The sequence below is a fragment of the Gobio gobio genome (assembly GCF_949357685.1).
Source record: "Gobio gobio genome assembly, chromosome: 22".
Taxonomy (NCBI): domain Eukaryota; kingdom Metazoa; phylum Chordata; class Actinopteri; order Cypriniformes; family Gobionidae; genus Gobio; species Gobio gobio.
The window spans coordinates 21,965,102-21,990,689 of NC_137118.1; the positions used below are offsets into that span (position 1 = coordinate 21,965,102).

A 25,588-nucleotide genomic window follows, 5' to 3' on the forward strand; every position below is an offset into this window, starting at 1 on the left:
CATGAAACTTTGAATTTTTCATATCTATGAGTAAATTAACTGCTGATCTGTTAAGCATGATATAATGTTCAGTAATGACTTATTATTGACATTGATTATAAAGTAACTGACCCCAATTTCTATAATTTTATGCTATTACAGTATTTGACCTACTTAATCCAAAACTGTTTTGGCCTTTGAACCAAAATGGCAGTCATTCCTGTTATCACTTAATAGTATCACTGTAGATTCCAGCTCATCTTCTAACTTTACACTAGGACGTATGATCCTTCAGTGCATTGTGGGTAGTCTCCCCCACTGGCTGAATGGTGAGCAGACTCATAGGAGGGCTAGTAGTGATTTTGCTTTTCTGTGGAGAAGCTCATGTTTAATGCACAGCCCTGCTGAGCTCTGAGTATTGATTTGTAAATGCACGCCGTGTGTTTATCCGGGTAAGATTCTCACCATTGTTTCAGGAGGCACATTTGCATAGAAGCAAGAGCCCAGGAGAGAGAAAGAGACAGAGAGAGGGGGGAGCATAAACTGGTGATGAGCTGTAGTTCAGACGTGGTTTAACGGAATAAAAAACAGCAGCATAGAATTTGTGAGGTAAAAGGTTCAGAAGATTGTGATTGGTGGAAATATGCATTCATTCATTCATTCATTCATTCATTCATTCATTCATTCATTCATTCATTCATTCATTCATTCATTCATTCATTCATTCATTCATTCATTCATTCATTCATTCATTCATTCATTCATCCCTTTTTGTTTTATATTGTTTACTATCTGGTGTATGGGTGGTCTGTTTTTGTTATGTCTGGTATAGTTGTTTGCATTTGGTGTATGTTGATTGTTGTGTTTCATGTGCAGTGTTTATTATGTTGAATTTGGGTTTTGTTGTTTTTATGTTAAGTGTTCTGTATTCTGTTTATGTTTAGCATGCGTTGTTTGTTGTGTTTGGTGTACACTGTTTTTTAAATTGTGTTTAGGGTTTTCTGTTTGTTATATTTGGTGCTTGTTTTTAGTTATTTGTTTCATCTCAAGGACCCTTTGCTTTTTATTTTGAAGATAGAAAACATCAAATGGCAAAAGGAGATCTTAACATTTGACAATTTAAAAACATTATCTTTATAAACATTTACATGTATTCCTTTGGCAGGTGCTTTTATATGTATACAACAAGCAATTCATCTTAACCCAGATAGGCGTCAATCAGGCCAGTTGAGGTATTGTGCATTTTAAAATGACATAACTACAAACCTAAGCCAAAAAGTTCCTAGTAAATGCCAAGAGCAAAGGAAATATGGCTAAAGAGACCTCTTTTGCATCTCAATAGTTTCTGCTAAACAATGATGCATTTAAGGAGAGAGCAAATAGACTTTTGATTTCCCTTCTATTATAAAAGACTAATTGTTCCAACTGTCTTATTTTTGTCATTTGGCATTTCCCCTAAGAAATTTTAGATAAAAACTTTTGAGAAAAAGTGAACAATTAAATAATGCATAACCAAAACCCCATTAAGTCTCCTGAGCTATAAAAGAGCACTAGAAATTCCCTTTGGGTGGTTGCATTTGTATTTTTCTTAATAGTGCCCTGGGTATTGCAAGCATATGTCATAGCGCGCGTGTGTCTCTCTGGCAGTGCACACTTCCTGCAACAGTGGCTAGGGGGTGCATGTGGACAGAGGAAGCCACACTAATATATTCCTCACTGGCTGCTGTGAGCTGGTCACATGGGGAGCCAGTGCGAGTTTAAAAGTGCTTTGGTTTCCCTTCAGCCAGTGCAGTGTGAGCCTTTGCCTGAGACGCGCACACATACACACACACCACACGCCTTTGCCCAGAGAACAGCAACTTTCTGTACTGGAGCTTCTCTGATATACACACACACATACGCACACTTTCACATCTGTGTGCAGCTATAGAGGACAAGACAGACATTAAGGAGCAGAGGAAGATAAGGCTAGAGACGGAAGCGAACGCTTTTAAGTAAGTACCTTGATTGTGTCTCTTCTTTATAAACTGTCAGTCATTTTTTAATGGGGCGCGTTTTGTTGCATGCGATGCAATTTGATTTTGTGCTTTGAAGGACAAGAAAGACATGCAAAGATGAACAGATTGTTATGTTAGCTATTTTGGAGCTGGTAGAGGCTGTTGGGATCAACAAATGATTGGCAAATGTCACCTAATGGATTATTTCCTGTTTGCTTGAGGTTGAGCCTGGTGTCACAGTGTTCATGTTGCCCGAGCGTCCCCAGCTCTCTGCACGTGTTAGAAGGATGCGAGCGTGTTAGACAGCCGCGCACCATATGAGAAATGTGATTCATGCAGCCTCGCTCCGGGAAGAGGAGGCAAACAAAGTGGCCAGAGAAGGAGACGGGGGTGAGGATCAGGGTACGGAGGAATGGGAGAGAAAGACAGGCGACCGAGTGAAAGTGGAGAGGCTTTGAAAAGCCCTGACACTAGGCAGACAATTAGCCCCCGCTTCTGTTATCTGTGCCTTTTCTGTAGCCGCTGCCCTGAAGGCGCGGGTCAAGGGAAGAGCTGACCCAGTGTCAACACTCCTGCATGGAATCCATTATCAGGACCTGATTGATTAGTTTTAGCGGAAATCTCCTCATCTCCTCCTCCTTCGCCTGCTTGGGCTGCCGCTTTTTGTTCTTTGGCTGGGGTTGTATCTTGCTGGTTTCCCTGGCTTTACTTTCTTCATCTGTCTCTTGGACTTTCGTTATCTGTAAATCTCATGAAAATATTGTTTAAAAAATCACAAAAAAAATATTGGATGAAGATCCATTTTTTAAATAATGTTCTTATTAGCATTTTTAAAAATGTATTATTAATTATTATTATTATTTGTAATGTATTTAGTATTATTGAATCTTGACAATCTTAAACGTAATATATATATATATATTTATTAATATATATATATATATATATATATATATATATATATATATATATATATATATATATATATATATATATATATATATATATATATATTAATAAATATATATTATCCTTGGTGACTTGCATTTGTAATGCAATTTTAAGTACAACAAATGTTATTACACATTTATTAACTTTATGTATAAAAATGAAAAAAAAGAAAAAAAAATGGATTCAAATTGTACGTTTTGGTAATTTCTTTCACATTATGGTATTTTTTATGTATTTTAAAAGCGTGTCGCAAAGCAAAAAGTCTTACAATCAAAAGATACATATTCATTTAGCAAAATCAAATTTCTTGTTACTCGCGTTGAAATATGATCTGGACACATTCTTGACAGGTTCCATGAGATTCACCCTTATTCTGCACATCTACTGCTCGTTTTGACTTATTGGGAAGCGACATCCATTTATTGGTGGGCTAAAGCTCTTTATCTGTAACACAGGGACATGCTGCGGGGGTAAACCTCTTTCTCTTTGGTTTTAAAGACTCTGCCCTCCGCACATTAGCTCAAAGGGGGGTCAGCTTAACTCTGGCAGGGTTGACACTGCCTTAATGACGCCCTGTTTCATGCCTTATTGAAAGCGGTGACTGAATGGCTGCCGGACACCTACTTTTCTTTTTAAACGAGGGTCTCTGCTTTCTCTGTGCAGCGTTTCAGTTCGTAAAGCCTTCACTAAAGGGGCTCTCGCTGTCATCTGAGCAGCCTACAGCTTGGCACCTGGTTTTAGTTTGTCTCCATCCACACAAACACAGTGAAAGAGCAACACGCGCCGGTCCGGGATCTCGTGTGGATGTAAATAAAACATTGCAGGCTCAATAAAAGAGTGCATGTGCTACGGTATAGGCTTAATTGAACTAATACTCTACTGTTGGCAGATTAAAGACTTGAAGAAGCAGGACATCTTTAGGTTTGGACTCACGGTAGGGATTCCTCTCGCGGGGTGTGATTCGAGACCCCATGCTCGCGTTCTTCGCTCTAATCTCTCCGTCCTGCCCCGGAGCTGTGTTTATGATTCAAACAGAAGAAAAGTAAAATAACACCAGCATAATATTTCCCTTAACATACTTACCCCTTGGATAAACATCCTTAAACAGATGTCAGAACGCTGGCTGATCACAGACAACGGGGGCTGCCGATGCTTTCTTCCCCAACATACACAAATTCTACAAATTAGAAGCTGGTGCTTGAGGAATCCGCCAAGAAAATGCTTCCCACTCTGTGCTGCTGCTCTCCTTTTTTTAAGCCAGGACCACACTGAGATGAAATAGTCTGTCATCTTTATGAACTGAATTCTCATGCGATGATAATTCATTGCTTATTCAATTGTGATTTGATTGATTTATCAATTTCATTTGCCTGGGAATTTTAAGCATGTGTCTTTTATGCAGTAAATAAGAATTTTCAAGATGAGCAGCTATGTTATTTTCTTGACTCTTCCAATTTAGCCCTTCACTGAGCTAACTAATGTGATGTTGCCACCATTTGATAGTGAGAATGTGGATGGCGCCAACCCCGTGCGCTGTATTAGTATTCATTAAATTGCATTTAATTGCAAGAAGACTTCCACATGGGTCTTTAAGGAGAAATTAATATTTATATCACAGAGATTGGACTAGATTTGCATTTCCTGTAAGAGATATTAATGCTTTTGCAAGGCAATAAATCCCAAAGTATATTTTGGTTTTCACCCAAGGGCACGTGAATTGTGATTTTTCGAACAGCGCGTATATGTGCATTCAGCTTGCGGCTTGAATTTTTTTGCACCAATTAATTGATCCACAAGGTGGCGACGCGGGCTTTGAAAAAGTAACAGAAGAGACGGAACAGCAACAAACTACTGGACAACGCAACAACAATAGACGCCCACATGAAGATGTACACACATACATTCATTTTTATCAGTCATAACATCTGGAGAGAAATAGCTCAGACACTGGAAAATGATGAAACTTTTTTAGTGCGCATGTGTCGACTGCCTATGCTTGTGCATGCTATCAAATGACGCACTTTCGTTCGGCTGTACGCATATCCCAAACAGTTGCGGTAAAACTGAAGTATACTTCGTAGAGTTTTATGTAAAATTAAGTTTGTAAATAAAAACGAAATGCCGTTTTGTTTTCTGTTGGCTGTGTAGAAGAATGAAATCCCAATGACACAATCTTTGCAAGTGAAGGTGACGGATAAATAAAAGCAAGAAAAAAACCAATCACCAGGCAAATACATGTAGAAACGAAACCAATAGGGACATAATATGTAAGGATGATGTCATCACAGCCAGTTACATTAAAATATAAGACTGCACGTCTAAGCCTGAAATGATATAACACAAAGTTTGAATTGAACGATTAAGCAGCTCAGGTTGAAATGGTAACATAATAATATGGTTTTGAGTTAAGAACAAAGGACATACAGGTTATTTTAATTATAAATGTGTTTCGGATTTAAATCTATTGTTTCTGCCTGAGTATGGAAATTATATGTTATATGCTGGACGCATCTGCATGTCTACCCCATGTCTAGACTCATTTTTATGTCTGTAGGTGGGCTGAACTAGGGCAGGGATTGTGAATCCATTTTATAAATTTGTTCATTGACACCTTTGGGGCTCCAAGTCATCCTCTGATTAAACTATCCTTGGTAGTATGAACATACAAATTCATTGACTGCACCCCAAACCGATGCTCATTTGCCTCCGCTTTAAATTAATTAATCCCTGGGCTGCATGAAATCTATTATTCTGCCTTTTAACCCAGTCCACAAAACATCCTCTATTACCCAATTGGACTATTCACTACCTGGATCATAACTAACCCAGTTAACTCAAGCTGTGAGGCTATACGTCTACACAAAACCAGATACATGGTAACACTTTAGTATGGGGAGCACATATTCACTATTAACTAGGACTTTTGCCTCAATAAACTCCTATTTTACTGCTTATTAATAGTTAGTAAGTTCATTTTTGTAGTGTTTAGGTTTAGGTATTTGGTAGGATTAAGGGGTGTAGAATATGGTCATGCAGAATAAGGCATTAATATGTGCTTTATAAGCCATCTTAGTAATATGAATGCTAATAAGCAAATAGTTAATAGCGAGAATTGAACCCTAATATAAAGTGTTACCAAAAACACATCTTTTTCTCTAAATTTGGGTCTTCCGTCCACACTGAGACAGCGTTTTTGCCCTGTGAAAACTGATTTTTCGGGGATTTTTCTGTTTTCTATGTTTTAGTTCTATGTTTTTTGAGAATTTTTTTTAAAGCGCTCTCTTTAATGTATCCAAATGTATGTAGATGTAGCTTAACCTAACCATGGTCCTCTCCTCAATGGCTCCCTTCCTGTTCAGTAACAATGAGGAGATTTTCATGGGGTATTACAAAAAATCCAGTTCCTCCGTCCCAAACTCTATTTAAAGAGACATCTTGACCCTTGCCATATTGAACACTGAATATACATTTGTTATTTACAGGCTGAAGGCCAGAGGAGCATCTGCATGTCTTTGAAAGGTCAATGAGTTGACGCTTGAAGGTAACTCGGGTTTCTGAACTTTCGAGTTTCATTTACTGACCACCTCTATCACTTTTGCACCTGTGGATAAAGATTTAAAACTGGAAAAGTGGTCCAAGGTCAGGGCACAGAGGTAGCACGTAGCTCTAGGCACAGTGCAAAATACAGGACAACCACTAGGAAATAAAGCAGTTACCTAAATAACAACCTTTGAATACCTCCAAGCGAAGAGCAACACAGAAAATTGCTGGAGCTCTTCTTTGGCCACGACGCAAGCTTTTAATCTATTAACTGCTGATCCTTAAACTCTAATCAATGCAGGCTTTTATATTTCCATTAAACGAGAAAGGGAAATGAATAAATAAATCATGCCGTCAGAGTGGCCAGCCTCCTTCACTTGGAAAACCATCACAGACGGACCTCTTCTTAGCGTGTGCATTGCAAATCGTGTTAGGGCTCTGGGGCAGAGTTATTTACCCAATTTCCCTGCATCCCCTTGGCTTTTTATGGCATGTCTGCATTATTAGTGCCCCCGCTTTTGATAGCAAGCACACTCTTTATTAAGGGAAGGGGGCTGCAGAATTCGGACGAAGGAGGAGGCGTTGTGTTGACTGGGAAACGTTAATTGCATTAGCATTCCCTATTTGGCCTCTGATTGGAGTGGACTGGGGAAAATGCCAGGGTACATTTCTCTGTTTACACCCCTGCATGGGCTACTATGAACCCTGGCAGATATTCAAGGTTGAGGGCCTCTGGACACGCCACATTTGTGGCGCCTTAGTCCTGAATGTTTCCTCTTGTGAATTCAACAATCCTCTTGGCATAACCTGTTGATGGCATGGTGAATCTCATATGTGAATGATATTTACGTATGAGAGTGAAATATGGATAAATGCGAATATGGGTTGACGTCTGCTAAAATGGTCAAGCAAAGGATGACATTGTTAAAAAGGAGGCATGATGTGAAGAAGAGTTTACGCTGTTTGCAGGTACTTAATAAGAATTAAGAGCATAAACTATGTTTTATAATATTTTATAGTATTATCTTGAGTCTTGGTTTGGATCCATCAAGGAACTACTTCATATTACATTTAGTTTTCTCCACAACAAGATTGCAAATTGTGTTTTTAAAATGCAGTTCAAGTACCACCATACGTCTTAACAATGAACAACACTATTAAGCTGTCTTAATGGCAAGAAAAGGCTGTTTAATATTGCATAAGTTTACCCTTTCGCTCTGCAGCTATTCAAGCGGCAAACCTGAGCGATTAGATATTGTGAAATCCGTTTAAAATAATCTCCTCTTTTTATTCTTAACTTAACATGCCAAGTTAGAATGCTTGTCACCTGCAAGCATGATTAGATTTAGAGTGTTTAAAAGGCTTTTAATTGAAAACGGTGGCTTTATTAACAGTGCTGTGAAGCCCTGCAGGTGGACTCAATCTGCCCTGTAATCCTAGCAGTCTGGGGGCCCTATCTTGCACCCAGCGCAATTGACTTTGTACACCGACGCATGTGTCATTCCTATTTTGCACCCGCGCAAAGCGCGCTTTTCCCTCCACAGAAGCACGCCGCTAAACTAGTGAATGAACTTGCGCTCCCTGGGCGGTTCAGCGCAAAAAAGGAGGCGTGTTCCGGCGCAAACAATCCCTGGTGCTATTTTGCTGTTCCATTAAACAATTGCGCCACTGACCAGAAAAAACCTAGTCTAAAGTCAGTGGCGCGTTGCGCGTTGTTCATTATGCTATTTTAAGGGCGCATGCTTGACCATAATGTATAGCGTGCACAACGCGCATACACTTTGCTCATGTAATCTACACAGATGCAACAGTTATTTTTGCAAATCATAAATTGTTACACTAAAAAAATATTAACACATGAGATGACGGAAATCATTGTGGTGTGCCACGAAGATGTGAAAAAATAGGCATAAATCTAGCTTACAAATGATTCAGGCTAATTGTAATAATTAAGGATAAGACCTGTTTGCCCAATAGTGGCAAGACATATAAGGACATCTGACAAATTGGTTTGTCCGTCAAGAACCAGGAAAAAAAATCGACTGAAAAACTGAAAAAACTGAAAGACTGAAAAAAAAAAGACTGTGAAATCACCTTTACCATAATGTACAACATTACAACTTCACTTCTCTGTCTTTCACTGCTCTTACTAGAACATCAGTCTCCTCGGCTGTGAACCGCTCCTGGCGTGCGCCTGGTAAATACGCCATAATAATAGCAATCCATTATGGAACTTGCGCACCTGCTTTTAAAGGGAATGTTGGATGACGCTCGGATTGGTTTATTCACGTTACGCCCAAACCACACCTATGAATAATGAAGCTACTTCAGACCAACCCATTTTAGATTTGCGCCGGGCGCAAGAGCCATTTATCCCGCCGGGAAAATAGCAACAGCGCCGAGACCCGCCCACAAAGTTACTTGCGCTTCGCGTTTTTACACTTGCGTTTCAGATCGTTAAAATAGGGCCCTGGGTGTGATACGATTGTTTTCACTAAGCATACTGAATTAGCTGCGCTCCCCGCTGCCCACAGCTGCTAGTGCCTCCATCTAGGAGCTGTTTCCTTCAAGAGAAATACTTTCATCTCATTAATGTGGCTTAATAGTTGAGGCTGCTTTGGAAAATTGCATAGATTCCTTGAGTGACCTTTGAAAGGGGTCAGATCAAATTTTCCTTGATCTTTTGAGGTGAAGAAGTTCATTATACTGTAAAAACATAACTTCCATTCTAAAAGACTATTGATTATTTTCAAGTTGTAAGAAGTCATTAAATAAATAAAAAAAAGACCCCTTTAAGAAAAAACAGTTATTCTATCAAGTTAATGTTCTCTCATTTCTTCAGCATTTTCTCACATTATTCTCAGTTTATTCGCTATAGTTTAGAAAATTAGCCTAGAAATCTAGACGCACCCTAGCGGCAGCAAATATAGCCAGGGTGTTTAGCAACTCTCCGTTGGCTTGCGAGCTTGAAAAACCAAACTCTAGTCAGGCCAATCACATCGTGTATAGAATTGGTGGGCGGGCTTAGCAGATTTACGGCGGTTCCGTGTGCTACTTGAAAACAAAGAAGCTGGCGAACAGCTGTCTTTCGAATCGGCTTTGCCCGCAACTTTAGGAGACTTGGAATTAAGCTTTTCTTTGAGAAAAGAACAAAGAACGGCACTGAAGTCATTCTTAAAAAAGGAAGATGTGTTCGGAGTTTTGCCGACCGGATACGGCAAACGTTTAATCTATCAACTAGCTCCACTTCACCTTCTTCGTTGCTCTGGTTGGTTGTAGCGCTATCCTATTGCGTGCAGAGGGAATTTGAAAGACAACCGTTTATCCCGCCCCTCAGATTGAGCCCTGCCAATGGTGTGTTCCCAGACCCAACATCTTGATGTTGGTCTGGCTTGTCAGGCTATTAGAAAAAGGTAATACAATATGACAAGAACTCAGAGTTAAACTGTGTCAGAACAAATTCATCTTGATAATGTCAAATAACTTTGATAGAAAGGTATGTCATGGATTACAGTCAACCAATCAGCTGTCAGCTTTTAAATGTAAGTACACAGTTAGATAATAGGTAAATTTGTGACCAAGCAATGCTTGGCTTTGTTCAGTCTGTGGTGTAAAAGGTTGCATTAGCAATTAAAGGAAAAACACTTTAGCAAAACACGCTTAGGTCAAAGTGTCTGAATAATTTTGGTCCCAAATGTTTTATTAATTTTACTGGTAGCCCACTGTACGAAGAATTTTTGGGTATAGTCACAGTTTACTTTATTTTGCTATCCTCACTTACATAAATTAACTATTGTGTCCTGCACCCACTATTAAAAAACAATATTTGGTGTCTGAACAATGTTTGGTTTGACTGTATGTTGAATTCAGAAACCCTTGCTATTAGCGACACCTGTGGCCGTTAAGTGAACTGCAGCCAGCAACAACAGCTCGTGCACAAGTAACAAGACTGTACAAGAGACTAAACGTGATTCAATGTCCTGATATACTCACAGCGAAGTTCTTTTTGTTTTGTTTTGTTTTTTTGTTAGAAGTAAAAAGAAGTTGGAAATACCTTTGAAGCGATATAGTATTCAGACGAACGTCCCGACGCCGTCCACGCAGCTGAGAGTGACATTTAGATGAATATGTAAATATGTGCCGTCTGGTTGCATCTCAGTAACAAAATAAACACGCAACAAAAATGGCAGCGTGAGAAAGCAGCAATGATGCATCTGATCATAGCGATGTGGATATGTTTGCAACAGCTCTGGGTCGTGTCGACAGATGAGGTAACTAAAATTAGATATCTGTAATTCTCAAATCTATTACAAATCTCAATCAAATCTATTATAAAGTAGGCCTATATATATTCAAGACTATAGACTAGGCTATATCTGGCTTTGTGATATAGTCTGAATGAATCACTTTTCTTTGCATTATCCGAACTTTGTAAGCATTCATTTCATGTGTCACATAGTAGCCTAAGGAAGAGAGGCTCTCGGGAGCGCGCGTAACCGTAACCGTCTAAAATATTTGTTTATTTTCCCGGCAAAAATTAGCATACGACCCGAGTCATTTGCATAGAAATCTGTCTACATGCTTTCATAGACAATAATTTGTTTGTTTGTTTGTTCCGTTACAATCTGTTCACACATGGCAAATAAAGTGGTTAAAGGAACACTTTTTTTGAAAATAGGCTCATTTTGCAAGTCCCCTAGAGTTAAATAGTTGAGTTTTACCGTTTTTGAATCCATTCAGCCAATCTTTGTATCTGGCGGTAGCACTTTTAGCATAGTTTAGCATACATCATTGATTCTGATCAGTCCATTAGCATCTCATTCAAAAAATGACCAAAGACACTTTCAGTATTTTTCCTATTTAAAACTTGACTCTTCTACAGTTACATCGTGTGCTAAGACCAACTGAAAATAAAAAGTTGCGATTTTCTAGACCTATATGGCTAGGAACTATTTTCTCATTCCTGCGTAATAGTCGCGGATCTTCGCGGCCGTACCATGGCTGCAGCGGCGCAATTATTCGTTGGTAGTCTGTGAAACATGGTGGTAGTATACACCTTCGACTTACTATCACAGCCCTTTACAACACACAGAACCATGGCTAATCACACAGGTAAATCCACAACACAATTTGTCGGCTGCAAGCCTGAAACTTTCTCTGCAACTACACGAACTTAGTGCCGGTCACATTGAAAGTTACCTAGCTGGGGGCTACTTTCAGACGCTGCGTTCCATCATTGTACTGCTGCAGCCATGGTACGGCCGCGAAGATCTGCGACTATTACGCAGAAATGAGAAAGTAGTTCCTAGCCATATAGGTGTAGAAAATTGCAACTTTTCATTTTCAGTTGGTCTTAGCACACGATGTAACTGTAGAAGAGTCAAGTTTTAAATAGGAAAAATTTGGTAATTTTTTGAATGAGATGCTAATGGACTGATCAGAATCAATGATGTATGCTGTGCATACTTCAATGAATGAAGTGCTACCGCCAGATACAAAGATTGGCTGAATGGATTCGAAAACGGTAAAACTCAACTATTTAACTCTAGGGGACTTGTAAAATGAGCCTATTTTCAAAAAAAGTGGAGTGTTCCTTTAATACTTGGACTTGCATTTTAAGATGTTTGCTGTTGTATAATAGTTCCATGTAATTTAATGTTCTAGTACCTTCATAAATAATTGCTTGACATACAAAGATTCACAGATATTGAACTTTGAATTGCTCTGAAAGCAATGTATTTCACTTGTCAGGCTTGGCACAAGTAAAATCAATGGCATCAAAACACAGCATATGGATGATATACAGTACTGACGATATGTTTGTCATGTCAGGACGCCTATGAGCGAGCCGGGTGTCCAGGTGGCTCAACTGCCTACTTAATGAGCACCAAATGACTATATCTCATCACCAGATGGCAAATGTTAAAAAAAGTCATTTACTTTGAATTCTCTTTGCTGCGTTTTTTAGAAATAATTGGACTGTGATTACAGTGAAATATCATGCTGAGTACCCTGACATCATCAGGCTGACGATATTTTCAAAACGAGGACCCCCTGCTGTTTGCTCATTAGGGTTTTTTTTTTCTAGCATGGCTTCACTCTTTAGGCATAATTTTTTTAAAAGACAAACACTGTCTACATAAATTAATTGTAGCCTAATTCTGTACAGTAGGCTATTCATTTTATGACCAGTTGTGAAATATTATGTAATACAATAATGTACATCAATGACAGGGTGCTATGATGCACATTTTATATGCTTTTTTTATATGCATTTTATATATCTTTGTTGTGCGAGCCAGAGAGCAGACATTAACATTCTATTATGTTGTTTAAAGACTCTGTATAGTGACACACTTTCATTTAGAGGTTCTGACTGCAGTTTAATACGGTCAGTTCAGTAAAACATACACCTGGTCTTGGTTCCACCACCCATTTTTTTAAACGATATATCACTATTTTACATATTTTACAGTTGTAGTAAAGTTAAAACTATGAAAACCAATTCAGATAGGGAAAATATTTAGGAACCAAATATGCTCTTATAGTTCAGAATATTCATAGTAAGTCATTCACACCAATAACGATAACTATAAAGATAACTAAAACGATTAGCTTCCACACAAATGGGTGATATTGTTCAGTTTATTCTCTCAGTTTTGTCATAAATTATCGTGCTCTTTAAGGCAGGATGGATTCTGATTGGCTGTTAATGTTTTTATCGTTTATCAGCTTAGGGAAAAAAATGCTCTGAAAGTGATTCCAACGATATCGTTTCTCGTGGCGTTCAGTTGTGGTGTGGACTCTGCTATTCATATAATTTTTTTTAGAACCATGTCTTTATCGTTATCATCCGTGGTGTGAATGGGACTTAATATTCATTCATTCATTCATTTAAATATTACTTTTCTAAGAAATTTAAAGCTACACTATGTAACTTCCGTTAACTGGAGGTCACCTATTCAAAACACAGCATAGTTTGATGACACCACGTTTGAGCACAGAATCTTGGGACTTCTTGTGGTCTTCACCTCACAGCTGGTAGAAAAGAATTAGGATAGGACTCGGGCAGAAATCATGTTCATGGATGCGATTATTAACATTACTGTAGTATGAAGCAGAGCAGGACCAAGTGTTGTGGGAGCTGTGCAAGGCCGCTGGAGCGATTGTTAATAAGAAGGGTGGAATACATGCCTTGCGAGCAGCTGGACTTTTATTATGCCACAGTCGCCGGCGCCACTTCCGCTTTTCTGGTCACGAGTATGAGGTAACGCAGCTCTGTTTATCATATTAGATACATCTGAGTGTGTTGAAAATGATGTTATGACGTTACTCTGTACGTTTGCTTGGCGGCTGCTATGACACTTGTTGCACACTGCAGTGAGAGTAAAGCGAGGAAACCGAGGGAAGCGTATATATGACGCAATTGACAGACGACTTCCTCACATGTCCCGGTTCCTTGGTTAAAATAGCTATTTTCTCGCGATTTACATATAGTTGGAAATATTTGGGATATTGTAAGTACTCAACTGACCAAAATATATAACACTGGCCTAGTGGTTTTTGGATATTTTACTGAACAAAATTGACATAGTGCACCTTTAAATGTAGGCAATTTTTTTTAACTCATTTTGGCTATTTAGGCATAAACTTTTAGATCCAAAGGCGTTTAAGATCATGTCATGAGAAACAAACTCACTTAAGAATGTTCAAACTTTTGACTGGCAGTGTTGCTTTATTCCAATAATCAATAGACAGAAGTTTTATAAGGTTTAAAGCATTTTAATAAAACAATCAATTTAAAGTATTAATTTAAATGTAAAATTAGTAAGGGGGGAATAATGTAAACATCTTAAGTTAGTTTTGAATAATAATTAAAAAAAAGTTTATTTTTTCAATAGAATATAATAGAAAAGGTAATAAAAGTGAAATAAAGTGACACATTTTTTATATAAGAAATATCAAGATTTTCAAAACAATATATAGTTTTTCTTGAGTGTTTCAGATGTGATTTAATGCTGCTTGAAAATGTGTAAATATTATAATAATATATTAAATTAAAAAAAGTAAATATCAGAAAGTGTTGCCTAGATTGTTTTTTGTTTTTTATTTGATATACAGAATCGTTTAGGGGTCCCATCATGGGATAAAATAATTAATTTAGTTTTAACTTATTTTTATTCATTTAATTAAGTTTTATGAATCAAACAGCTCATAAACATACACTAGCACTAGAAAAATTTAAAATAACACGTTTAACATAAAAGTTTTATGCAATCATTGCTAATGTTTTTTCCTTATACAGAACCTTTTTGCCATAAAGTGTTCTTTTAAAATTGAGTTAAGAACCCTAGAGATGTCCTTGTTCATCATCCTGAAAAAAGATCCACCAATCAGGAGCCCAAAAAAACAAAAGAGTTCAGCAGCGACTGATCCAAAAAAAGCATTGCAAATTACATAAAATAATTAAGTTGGTCTACTTGTACTCTCAAAAAACCCCTAAAAGTTCTGCAAAACTGTCTGGTCACTGTTGAGCTCGATTTTCATCATCTTTCACTGCGTAGTCTATTGATTCTTAGCCTCTTTGAACTTTGGACTGAACAAAATAAATGATTATTTGCTGTTTCATCTCATCTTAATCACCATAATGAAGTAGGGCAGTTTGATTGGAAGTAGTTAATCTGCTTAGAGAAATGGCCTCCTCTACGTCTCTATAGTCATAATTATTCCTCGTTCACTCCATAGGGAGGCAGTTTCCTTAAGACGTTCATTAATTATGACACACACCATAACTCTTATCTTGTAAATAGTTCCCCCACATATTCACGCTGATTTCCTGTTTCTAAAGTGAGCAGGTTTTGACAAATGCTTAACACAGGTGGCAGTGCGAATCTGTGGTGAATCTGGGTCTATCAAAACCCTGCACTTGTCCTTTTTATGTCTCCCAAAATAATAAGACATCCTGATTAAGTAGCGAGTGGTGAAGATTGCGAGGAACAAATGCGCTAATGGCCGCTGAAAATAAAACAGTTGACAAGGCTGCATTAAACTGCATGTAATTTAAGCGCTTTGACAGCTTAGGTGCTGGTGTTGTGGAAAATATAGCAGTGTATAATTTACCTGGGAGAGAGTGCGGCCAAGATTTAAACCCTGTGTAAACAGTTAGAAGTGTATTTGTACAAAACCCATCAGTCTTTGTCAGCAGATAAAGACGCAAGCCAGTTGCAAGTCTTTCTTGGGAAGTTTGCACTTATGACACTGGAAATTACACTTGGATCTGCATTCAGGTGATTTTAGTCTTTAAAACATGTTAGGCAATTTCATATTCATACACTACCATTCAAAAGAACCAACTGATTAAGTAGTATTTTTGGCCAGCTTTATCAGATTTGTCTTGATTTGAAGGGTTAGTTGATCCAAAAAACCCCAAAAATGTATTTTGAAGAATGTTGGTAACCAAACAGTTGACAATAGCCATTGACTTCCATAGTATTTTATCCCTACTTTGGAAGTCAATGGCTCCTATCAACTGTCTGGTTACCAACATTCTTCAAAATGTCTTCTTTTGATGAGTAAATGATGACAAAATTGTAATTTTTGGGTGAGCTATCCATGTAATATTATGGTAAAAAGGCTGGTTTTTCTTGTTTATTTTTCCATAAACCTCACACAAAAAAAAAAAACTTTCTTTCTTTCTTTCTTTCTTTCTTTCTTTCTTTCTTTCTTTCTTTCTTTCTTTCTTTCTTTCTTTCTTTCTTTCTTTCTTTCTTTCTTTCTTTCTTTCTTTCTTAAAATGTGAACTTAACACCAGTTTACATCCACAATAAAAACTTGGTTAAAGGGATAGTTCACCCAGAATGTAAAATATATTTACTCACCCTCAAGCCATCCTATACAATTTGTCTTTCAGACATATAAACAAATGTCCTGGCTCTTCCAAGCTTTATAATGTCAGTGAATGGCAGTCCAAAATTTGAAGACCAAACGTGTATCTATTCATTAAGAAAGTAATCCACACGTCTCCGGGGGGTTAAAAATATTCATATTTAAATAATATTCATATTTAACACGTTATAAAGTCAAATATCCAGTGTCCAGCGGACCCGCCTTTCTGTATTCTTACGAAGAAGATGTAATGAATTCATCGTAGTGCCAGTTAGGCTTTTAGGCTTTCAGTAAGGCGGTCTGCCGGAAGCTAGATATTTTAATATGGATATTTTTCTTACAAAAAACTATTGATATGTGTCAGAAGGCCTTTATTAACCCCCTAGAGCCATGTGGGTTACTTTTATAATGGATGGATAAACCAATGCTTGGAAGAGACAAGACATTTTTGTATATAACTGTATTTGCCTGAAAGAAGAATGTCATATACACCTAGGATGGCTTGAGGGTGAGTAAATCATGGGATGATTTTCATTTTTGGGTGAACTATCCCTTTAAGACCAGTACTGGTTTTCAATGAGTCTTTAATTGATGCACTGCAAAAATTCTGGATTTAAAGAAAATCCTGATTCATTTTAATGCCATTCATGTCCATTCATCCCATAATATGATTCCAACATGACTTGAAATGAGTCTGCCCATTCAAAGCTAGTGGAAAAAAATGAACCTTGATGTGGAATGGCACACAAAAATATAAACAAGGAATCATACTAATGCTAAAGGAACAGTTGGTTAGCATGCTCCATTTGAAAAACCTAGTAACTTAATTGGCAAGAGCTTGATTTTCCCTACTCCACATCTCGGGCTCTCAGGTAATCAACTGCACATTCAACACATGCAAGTTATGATGCAAAAACTGATTAGACTAATTAAGACTAACAACTGTTCTGAACTGTTTTTCAAGTCCCTCAGCTGATTTGTTTAGCTAATGCTCACATTTAGGCTTTGTTTCAAAATCTAGTGAGCTGCCTACATAGGCAAAATTTGAAGTCGTCACAGATACACCCCCAATGTAAACACGGCTTCAAAAGGTACACTCAAAAAAATGTAAGTCTTTTTTAAGATTTATGCATTTCAAGAAATAGTACAATTCCATTAAATTGAATGGAATAATTCTTAAATATAATTTGATTGAATAATTGAACAATTAATTATTCAATTAAAATATGGATTGTTCAATTCAATTTGATGAAATTTTACTATTAATTGAAATGTGTAAATCTAAAAAAAGGTGGACTTTTTTTGAGTGTAGGCAACTATACCTGTCGTTTGAAATGACCTTCATATCGGGAGAATTAATAAAAAAAATAAAGGATGTATCCCACATGATGTTTGTCCAATTTGCATTTAAAATCTTGAAAACAGCTGTTCTGAATCAGAAGATTTTGGATGGTCAAAAAAATTCCCTTCTATAGTATTCTATAGATTTATTTATTTGTTTATTTATTACATATATTAATGTAAGCTTGGGGTCAGATACATTTGTTTTTAGAGAAATCAATACTTTTTTTCATCAAGTACAGATTAAGTTGCTCAAAAGTGAGAGTAATGACTTTCATAGTGTTACCATTTTTTTCTATTTCAAAAGTTCTTTTGAATTTTCTATTCATCAAATAAATTCACAAAAAATCGTCAGCAAAACTGTTTTCAACATTGATAATAATCAGAAATGTTTTATCATATTGTAATGATTTCTGAAGGATCATGTGACTGAAGCCTGGAGTAATGATGCTGAAAATTCTGCTTTGATCACAGGAATAAATTACATTTTAATACATATTCAAATAGAAAACAGTTATTTGAAATTGTAATAATAATTCACAATATTACAGTTTTTTCTGTATTTTTTATCAAATGACCAGAAGAGACTTCTTTCAAAAACATGTATTTTATATCCACAATATATTCATTAAATAATAGTATCTTAAAATAGTATTAATAATATGAGATACTATTAATATATCATATTATTAATAATTAATTGATTTATATAATATTAATTATAATAATATTTTTTGGGCCAGTTATAAGAAAGCATCTCATGTTTTCCTTATGGAAATGACAATTTAATAATTCCAAATCTCAATTGAAGATGGTGTATGAAGGTATTTGTATACTTCATTTAACTCCAACACATATAAATAAAACATAATTAATTTCCCCCAGGTGTCAACATTTGTTTCTCATTTTTGCAGGAGCTAGGTATGTTTACAGAGTTTGGAGTATTAGTTTAGACAAAGTAAATTGTTAGTCGTGTAGTGTAGTGTGTGTGTTGCTGCCTGTGTTCTATATCAGTCACTTATGAAGTTCAGTTACGATGTTGCCTACAGGCAACAAACATCAAGGTTTTCTAAATTTTGGAACAGAGCCCTCAAACATAGCTCAAATTTTGCTAAGCTGACATGTCAATGTGCAATTTTTGGCACTTAGATTGTCTACATGATACACCTGTTAGATGCATTACTTTAAAGCATCAACGCTTCACTACCAAAATCAGCTTAAAACAAAGTTTAGGGCATGTAAATGCCAAGTTTGGCCTAGTTAACATTACAACAGCACACAACGTCGCTCTTAGCATGGAGGATGAGAGGCGGAGGAGGTGCAGACGGGGTACATGCACTTAAACTTGCTGCACCTCAGGGGTACTGGAAAGACATCAATACGGTTTTGAAGATGGGATTGAGGGATTTTGTCAACCTGTGACAGATTTGTTTGATATCAAATGTTGGTGCATGGTCTAATCAGCTGGATAAACCCACAGCTGTTGAAATATGCATCGCAGATGGATTTTTTTTTAGATATAGATGGAGTTCTTGGGAGCGTGTTTATGAATCCTGCCACTTACAACTAGGGCTGCCAGCTTCACGAAAAAATAAGAAACCTCTGATTCTTTTGATCAATATAACAGGAGAACGCTCTCCATTTCTGAACATCAAATATTTTAAATATTCAGTATATGTGCAGGGACAAACACCAAATTAATTAGCACTAAAAGTAAGTACTATCTATTTATCAACACTATATTGCCATAAGTTTTGCGACGTCTGCCTTTACATGCACATGAAATTTAATGACATCCCATTCTTACTCCGTAGGGATTAATATGGAGTTGACCCACCCTTAGCGGCTATAACAGCTTCAACTCTTCTGGGAAGGCTTTCCACAAGGTTTAGGAGTGTGTTTATGGGAATTATTGACCATTCTTCTAGAAGCGCATGTGTGAGGTCAGGGACTGATGTTGGACGAGAAGCCCTTGCTCGCAGTCTCCGCTCTAATTCATCCCAAAGGTGCTCTATCAGGTTGAGGTGCAGGCCAGTCAAGTTCCTCCACACCAAACTTGCTTATCCATGTCTTTATGGACCTTGCTTTGTGCACTGGTGTGCATGTTGGAACTGGAAGGGGCCATCCCCAAACTGCACAAAGTTGGGAGCTTGTCCTTGGGAAATTGTCCAACATGACTTGGTATGCTGAAGCATCCAAATTCCAAAATTCCTTTCACTGGAACTAAGGGGCCAAGCCCAACCCCTGAAAAACAACCCCGCATCATAACCCCCCCCCCCCCCCCCCTCCACTAAACTTTACACTTGGCACAATGCAGTCAGGCAGTACCGTTCTCCTGGCAAACGCCAAAGCCAGACTTTTCTATCGGATTGCCAGACGGAGAAACGTGATTCGCCACTCCAGAGAACACACCTCCACTGTTCTAGAGTCCAGTGGAAGCGTGCTTTACTCCACTGCATCCGACACTTTGTATTGCACTTGGTGATGTAAGGCTTGGATGCAGCTGCTTGGCCATGGAAACCCATTCCATGAAGCTCTCTACGCACTGTTCTTGAGCTAATCTGTCTGTCTGTCTGTCTAGCAAGCAACAGCCAATGTTAGGGATCTCACAAACCCATGCACACAACGCATCCCATATCTCACAATTCGTTTTCTTTCTTTTCTTTTTTAATGCTAACATGTCATTTTTAACCTTTTATATGAAACGATTCATACACCTCATACTGGACAATCAGCATCCAATTGGACTAAATCCAGAACAATGTACAGGATGGTTGGCAACACGAATTACAACGTTGAACTTACATAAAGTGCTGCTTACTTCAGCTTACCCTTAACAATTCATGTTGCTCCTGAAAACTCAATCCCCATTTTCACTCTGCTTCTGTGTCAAAGGAGGAACTTTGAACTTCAATTGCATCTAATGCAGGAACCTTCTATTACCGACTGCAAGCCAAACCTGTTTATCGCTTTCCACATCACATGTGAACTCTTGAAGCAAGGTTAGATGTTCTCAGCAGAGCAGGAGGCAGCACTGACAAACTATGATAAATTAGTTGTTTACTGACATTTTATGCTGGCTGAGGATGGTGGTTAGGGAGGAGATGCGTGTTAATGAGAAGAAAATAAGTCATGGAGATATGCTCACATTGATAAGAGAAAGTCAAAAGAGCACATGAAAGAAGACGACGATTAGGTCAAACCACAAACTAGAATATGCAAGATGTATCCCACATAATGTTTATTCATGAGATGCGTATCTTGTCCTAGATTGCATCAGATTTTACAGTTAATAGCTCAATCGGTCATTTACAGATTTATTAGATTTTTTTTCTTTTTTAGTTTTTGTATGATTTTGAACATTATATTGGATACATAAGTTTTAGTAATGTAAAAAAAATATTAATAAGTGATTTCTTGCACATTCAACATTGTAATTTTTATATTGCTTGTCTTTTTTTGTGCCAGCTTCTAAGCTCCAAGTCTGAGGTGCAAGTGTAGATTTGGACATGACCGATGAATACCACTTTAGAGAATGCAGTGCTAGCAGATTAAATAGCATTTTAATGCACTTTGTAATGATCTTATATGGGCACCTCCTGTGCCTACTTCTCATATGCCCTTAAAATCCCCTTACTGAGCAGATACTCCGCTGTCTGAGTCTTCATTTGTGCGTCGACCATATAGTGGGTGGGGAATGCTTCGTCTAGATGAAGGACATTGCTGACAGCCTCATATTTTGCTGTCCTTGTAAACACTGACCAATCGAAAAACACCAGAGCGTGACACCTTTATCAAGCCAGTAGCACAACTACAGAAAACGACTGAAAAACTGCCATTTATGGCAGCATATAAAGGCAACACATATATCACTTAAAGGGTTAGTTCACCCAAAAATGAAAATAATGTAATTTATCACTACCATCTTGGAAGAGGAAATGCCATTGCTGGCTATGCAGGCCTCACTGAGCCATCGGATTTCAACAAATATATCTTAATTTGTGTTCTGAACATGAACGGAGGTCTTACGGGTGTGGAACGGCATGAGGGTGAGTAATATATGACATTGTTTTCATTTTTGGGTGAACTAACCCTTTAAAGTATAATGGCATATAGTCAAAATAGCCGTATTAAAAGAAAACCAATCAGACTCTCTGTCACGATGCCAGTGTAATTAATGTGCCAGCGCCAGCATAGAGCTGTAACTGAAGATCAGTATTAGCTGTCTCATTAGCATTTTAAATAAGATTGAGATTAGTTACATTGGCAAAATAATGTGGCTACCAGTGCAAGTTTGGGGCCAATTTGGGCATTTTCCCGTCTCCATCCAATTAGATCTTTGACACTCACATTTCACCTCTATTTCACAGAGAGCAATTAAATGTTGAGTTGAAGCTTTAGAGAAGAATGGGGAAAAGAGAACTAAGCTTATTTAGCTTGCTCAAAGAACGACAGAGGAACTAATGAAGAAGAGAATAAAAGGCGACAGAGATGAGAAGCTAAATAGTTTGGCCTGAAAAAGGTGTCACTTAATATCACCGGGCAAGCCCATTAGGTTCCCATTCCAGTTAGCTTATGCTTGGACGCAGAACTGATGGAAAATGCGAAAAGTGAAAATATGTTGCAAAATACCACAAGAAATAAATTTGAACCTGCAGTTGCCTCTTCGCTTAAACCCTTTCTGACCAATCCTACCTTAGCAACTGTTGCTATCTGCCTTTTACTGAGCGTTTTCTCTTTTCTAATGCAAGTGTTTTTGTATACACTCCAAAAAATGCTGGGTTTTAACCCAGCGATTGGGTTAAATGTTTGCCCAACCTGCTGGGTAGTTTTATTTAACTCAACTATTGTTTAAGAATTAATGTATTGCTTGCTTAAAATGTACCCAAAGTATGTTGGAAATTAATATATATTATGTTTAATAAATTAACATTATTAATAAGTTTAATGAATAATAATTAAACAAAATTAAATTGCTTATGAATAATGTTTACTTTTTGATTATTATTGATGCCTCTAGTAATTATGTCTGATTTTTAATTTCCAACCCATTTTGGGTTAATTTTAAGCAAGCCATATAGTAATTTTTAAACAATAGTTGGGTTAGGTAAAACTGCTCAGCACATTGGGCAAACATTTAACCCAATCACTGGGTTTGTCCATTTTCAACCCAACTTGGGTTGTTTTTAACCTAGCATTTCTTAGAGTGTAGTCGGAAACGGATCTCAGGATCGCTGTTTAGATTTCCCTTTTTTAGTTGTAACGGGTACAAACATTCATTCATTCCCACTGCTCTCTGTTAAATTCGGGAGTGGGGGGAGTAGGGGGAGTAGGGGGAAGTAAGTTGTTTTTTCAGCCTGTTGTTGTCTTGTTTCGTTTTTTATGTTATTTTAATGTATTGTAAATTGTCTTTTGTCTATGCTGGTCTTGCTGAAAAACCAATTGCCCTTCGAGGCATGTTGATTGAGGTTAATGTGTATTGAACCTGGCATATTTCTTTAAATTCACAGAAAATATATGACCAACTAGAAATAACACTTGAAAATGTTGCTCCTTTGATGTCACGATTTGCAGCAGCTGACCAAAATGTCAAAATAAATGACTCTATTTGGAAGTCTGTCTTATCCGAAGCAAATCATCCAAGAAACTAATATCTGATGTTAGAGATCAGTCTGGTAAAGTATTAAATATCACATAGCATCCAAAAAAACAACAACACGCTTCAAACTCAGGATCAAACACAGCGCAACTTGGAAATAATTTTTTTCTTGTTGTTGCAAAATCTTAAAACTTTAATCTGAGCCAGAAATGTTACAGAGTTAACATACAGCGCAGGAAAGGTCAAATGCCCCAGCATCCCTCAGTGCACAGATGTTTAGCGCAATTGCATTTTTCACCCACCGCTGCTGCATAATCTTTGCTGATCATAGACTTGGCATCTACCTGTATACTCATTAATTGATTCCCACCGGTTCGCCTCAACAGCCATGACCTAACTGACATTGCATCGGCCTGTAAATGGTCCTATTAAATCAGGGGATCTCGTAAACTTGCCGAGCAGGGATGTCTTGCGCAGGACAGGTCAGCATTGGCTATCAATTATATGTCCCGATGACCTTCTGTGGCCTCACAGTGGGATGACTGCTGACCAGACAGTCACTTCCAAGTGTCTGGTTCAGAGCGCTCATTTTGTTCAAACTGTTTTCCTGTTTAATAGAATGGATTTACCAGTCTGCTTGTGTTTAGCCTTGCACAGGTCATACATGTATACAACTGATCCCATGGTCTTCCATTATTGATTATGTGGCCTTGGATGATGATGTATGTAATTCCCATCATGTCAGCCTATTGCTAAGTATTAAATGTCTGCGCTACAGACATGATTGATACATAAAAGCATGTGTCTTGTTGAAGAACTATTACTTTTCAAGGTGATTGGACTTACTATTAGTGCCTGGTGGATGATAAAGTGGGCAAAACAATCCCATAAACTTAAAACAGGAATGAGCTAGTAAGCAAGCAACCACTCAGAACACCAAAGCAACTGCATAACCATGCCCTAGCAACTTCCCAACAACACCGTCTAGTTACACTGTAAAAAAAAAAGAAACACTCACATGGAACACCCTAAGAAATGCCTGGCAACTCCACATAATTCTATATAAACGACACAGCAATCCCCTAACCAACTAAAGCATACCTAGCTACATCCTAGGAACCACCAAGAACACCATAGCAATGTCCTGGCAACCAACCAATCACGTATGAAGGCATAGTGGCCACCTAGCTACACTATAGGAGCCTTATAGCAATGCCCAAGCAACCACCTCACAATACCCTACCAACTGCTTAGCAACCACCCAGGTTAATGTAAATGTCTGGAAGCCACCCATACCACCACATCAACTGAATAGCAATTCCTAGCATCCACCCAAAACACCATAATCTATTATCAGAGGTGACTGTGTCAAAGTAATGTCATAGAAATGTACTGTTCTACAATAATACAAATCATGCAGTCATTACCAAATACACACCGGCATATGGTGGGGAGGAGTCAAAGCTGGCCATAGGGATCTGTGCAGAGGACATGTCTGGTTCTTAGCCGAGGATCTGTGCCGATGGCTGTCATGTTGATGAGGTCTTCACTGGGGATCTGTCTCTAGGGCCAATGCAGTGTTGACAGAACCAGGCTAATATGGTCATACTTCCTGGTTCTACTAAGAATTGTAGGTGCTGCATTTTGGACCAGCTAGAGTTTGTTTATTAAGCTTGAAGGGCAACCACCCAATAAAGCATTTCACAAATCTAGCCTTGAGGTCATAAATGCATGAACTAACTTTTCTGCATCTGACATTTAGAGCACATGTCGTAATTTGGATATAGTTGAAGATGAAAAAATTGCTATCAAATAGCACACCCAGGTTCCTAACTGACTAAGAAGATTTGACAGAGCAGCCACCAAGTGTTAGAGATTATTCTAGGTTATTACATGTGGAGGTTTTTGGTCCAATGATTAAAACCTCTGGGTTTTTTTTATTGTTTCGTCAGGCCGCAAAGAAATATAAAGCTGAGTATCATCAGTGTAACCGTGAAAACTAAAGGCATGTTTTCCAATGAAGCATGCACAGGGTGAAAAGCAACGGCCCATGTACAAGCCTTGCCCTTGTGGTACCCAGATTGAACTTGATTGATATGACACCTCTTCATTTACTGCTACAAATTGATAACGGTCAGATAAATACGTTTGGAACCCACCCAAAACACCCTAGCAACAACCTAGAACACTATAGCAACCATATAACCATGCCTTTTAGTGTTGTCAAAAATATAGATATTTCGATATGTATCGATACTGAAATATCTGAAACGATACGATACTCATTTTCTACAGT

At 37.8% G+C, this 25,588-nt stretch overlaps 1 protein-coding gene across 4 annotated transcripts in view; it reads left to right on the forward strand.

Moving 5' to 3' along the window:
* Positions 1–1,764: 1,764 nt before the first annotated feature.
* The window catches only part of cntfr (ciliary neurotrophic factor receptor), a 221,040-nt gene continuing 197,216 nt past the window's right edge, over positions 1,765–25,588 (forward strand). For 3 of the 4 annotated variants that reach the window (XM_079804549.1, XM_079804550.1, XM_079804548.1), the window contains exon 1: positions 1,765–1,973. The gene's annotated coding sequence lies outside the window, so the exon portion shown is untranslated. Of the gene's footprint in view, positions 1,974–6,409; positions 6,469–25,588 lie in introns of all 4 variants that reach the window. The other variant, XM_079804551.1, reaches the window with a different exon arrangement.